We start from the raw sequence: 3,472 nt of genomic DNA on the forward strand, positions 1-3,472 counted from the left end.
TCAGCAGGGCCGAGGCCTGGAAAAAGCGTGTCTCTCCTTCTCACATTAAAGGTGAACCTCTGTAATCAGCCTGTACCTAGAAGTGGCTATTTCAGAGCCACCCGGCCTCTCTTTGTCCCTTTGTCCACAAGCCAGTTTTCTCCGCGTGTGTTTCCCCACGTTGGCACTCCTCCATATACCCCTCCATTTGATCCTGTTTCTAACTCCTGACCCATTTTGATTGAAGCATTATTGCGGTATCCTCCAGGGCAGGACAAGGGAGAGACAGGGGAGGCGTCACTCGCGACTGTGAGGGCCCCTTGCCTGCTCTCATCCCAGCCCTCTGTGTCCCCAGGGAAGACGGTTTGTCAGGGCAGTGCTGTAGGGGAAGGGTGGGGCGGAGGGCATGACCAAAGTACCAGTCATGTTATTAAATATTTTGATAATGAAATGCCAGTGGTTACCGAGTGCTCACTGTTTGCCAGCTGTGCTCTAGGAATGGAGTAGGTAGTGGACACAGAAAAAGGACTGACACCCTAAGCACAGGCACTGGGGTGACGTGACTAGCAAGGTGGGAGGGTGCTGCTGGCTTCGTTCAGGCAGCTGTTACGCGTGCAGCCCGCAGCCCCCTGCAGCTGGCCTCCTCTCCCGCGTGTTCTGGCCGCCCCAAACTCTTGGATCTGCCAGCGCTTGGCATTTCTGTCTGCCCACTGAAGCTGCCCATTAAGCCCCGATACAGATGTCGCCAGCTGTGCCTGTGCTCGTCCTGTCAGGGCTCATGTGGGCCGCTGGGACAGCGTCCCAGGGCCACAGGGTGGTGTGCTGGGGAGCTGACAACTGGCGTGCCCAGAGGAGGCAGTCGTGAGGACACAGGACCCGCGGGTGAGCCTGTGGGCAGTTCATGGGCCGGATACAAATCCCTCCACGCTGAGACAGGTTATACACACGCCAGTGGTGACAAACAGCAAGTCTCAAAGTGCCCAAGACCCACTCTGGCTTTAAAAGCAGGAGCCAGTTGGGATGTCTAAGTCCTCAGGCCCCCAGGGCGGAGCTGCAGCTCAGGTTCAAGAATGCGTCTCTCAAGATCAGGTTTACCTGGGGCTTCCCTGGTGGCGCAGTGGTTAAGAATCCGCCTGCCATTGCAGGGGATCCGGGTTCGAGCCCTGATCTGGGAGGATGCCACGGAGCAACTAAGCCGGTGCGCCACGACTGAGCCCACGTGCCTAGAGCCCGTGCTCCGCAACAAGAGAGCTCACGCACTGCAATGAAGAGTAGCCCCCGCTCACCGCAACTAGAGAAAGCCTGCGCGCAGCAACAAAGACCTAACGCAGCCAAAAATAAATGAAAAAAAAAACAAAACAAAAAGATCAGGTTTACCTGCCAGCAGCACTCAGGGAAGCCACTAGATGGCGCCATCATCCCACGGTAGAGCCCATGCCTGGGCTCCCTTTCTGCTTCCTGCAGGGAGACAGGCTCCCTCGCCCACCCGCTTCTGGGGAGGTGTTGGCAGGGTGTTGTCCCTCCCTGGGCGCTCACTCTGGAGGTCTCTTTCTCAGCCTTCCCACTGATGGCTTCGAGCCTTTTCCTCATTAGAAAACAGTAATGACGTTACCTCCCTCAGAGGATCGCTATGAATCAGGGAGACAAGTCAGTCAATGCACGCCCTGCCCTCAGGGGCTTGTTTACTTAGGGGATACGACAGGAACAGGGAAACGTTTAAACGATGCGAGAAAAAACACCAGGGTGGGTGACTCAAGTTGAGAGACTTCACCGTCCACTCGTCCAGCCTCGAAGGTTCAGGGCTGGCAGGAGGGCAATCCCAGTGGCAATGGAGGAACAAATGTGACCATCCGGAAGGAAGAGTGAACAGGAAGGAAGTGAAAACGGACGCATATCAAGCCCCTAAATGTGTTAGGCCCAGGGACTGGAAAATGAGCAGACATTCTCTGGTGCCGGCGGCTCAGTGTGGCGCTAGGGAGATGCACAGGGCGGGCGTGTGGGAGCTCGGGGCCGGCCTCAGAAATGAAGGCTGGGTGTAGGTAGGAGTCCGGGGCCCCGGGCCCTGACATCGGTCCTTGCACACCTGGGTCCCAGGCCCAGGATCCCTGCCCCGCAAGCCCTCTCCACAGCTCTGGGCACTGGCTGTCCCTGGAGGCCCAGGACCTGCCCCCTCTCTGGGCCTCCGCGCTCACTCGGGGCTAACGCACACGAGCATTACGTTAATTAGTTATTCATTTAATTTAACTTCCATTTGGTCTCAATTAAGCTCAAAGTGTTCTTCCTTATAGATGTGACAATAGCACTTGTAATTAAAAGGCAATATCTCTTTGCATGTCTCCTTTAGAGATCCGTTGGGAGGCTGGCCTAGTGAGGGGGTGGGGAGAAGCCAAGAAAAGGAAAGGTGGATCTCAGCACTGGGAGGCGGCCACTATGAGTGAAGTCGGGGGAAGTTATCAACGCATCATGGGTGTCAGGTGGGCACCCTGAGAACTGGAGAGTAGCGCTGGAGCCAATGGGGCAGGTCTCATGCATGAAGGCGTGGGGTACGGAGAGGATGGAAGAGGGAAGGTAGAAGGAGGCAGTCCTTAGAGGCGGAAGAGGGGCCGGATATGCTGGGGTAGGCAGAATAGTGCCCCCTCCTCCAGAGGGGTCCACAGCCTAGCTCCCAGGACCGGTGAATGCTACCTTACATGGCAAATGAGACTTGGCAGACGTGGTTAAGGACCGCAGGATGGGGAGACTATTTTGGATTGTCAGGGGTGGGCCCAATGTAATCACAACGGCTCCTTACAAATCAGAGGGGGAGGCAAGAGTGTCAGGTATCAGATTAGAAGATGCTGGCTTAGTAAAAATTTTTTTTTAATTTTTAAATTTAAAATTTTTGGCTGCCACCGAGTGACGTGCCGGGATCTTAGTTCCCCGACCAGAGACTGAACCTGTGTCCTCAGGTTCAGTGAAAGCGGCGAGTCCTAACCACTGGACTGTCAGAAGATGCTGGCTTTGAAGATGGATGCAGGGCCAAGGAATATGGGCAGCCTCCAGAGGCTGGAAAAGACAAGGAAACAGGATTCTCCCCTAGAACCTCCAAACCTCGATTTTAACCTCGTGAGACCCATTTTAGATTTCTGGCCTCCAGAACTAGAATACATTGGTATTCTTCTAAACTGCTAAGTTTGTGGTAATTTTTTATAGCAGCAAATAGGAAACGATCGCATGTTCCCAGTGTAAAATGGGGCCGACATCAATATGAAGACAGCAAGACCGAAGAAATCCGCAAAGATTTTAAAAAAAAGAGTGGAGAGAGGGCTTCCCTGGTGGCGCAGTGGTTGAGAGTCCGCCTGCCGATGCAGGGGACCCGGGTTCGTGCCCCGGTCCGGGAAGATCCCACATGCCGTGGAGCGGCTGGGCCCGTGAGCCATGGCTGCTGAGCCTGCGCGTCCGGAGCCTGTGCTCCGCAACGGGAGACGCCACAACAGTGAGAGGCCCGCGTAAC

This window comes from Lipotes vexillifer, unplaced genomic scaffold, assembly GCF_000442215.2.
Source record: "Lipotes vexillifer unplaced genomic scaffold, Lipotes_vexillifer_v1.1 scaffold442, whole genome shotgun sequence".
NCBI classification, from domain to species: Eukaryota; Metazoa; Chordata; class Mammalia; order Artiodactyla; family Lipotidae; genus Lipotes; species Lipotes vexillifer.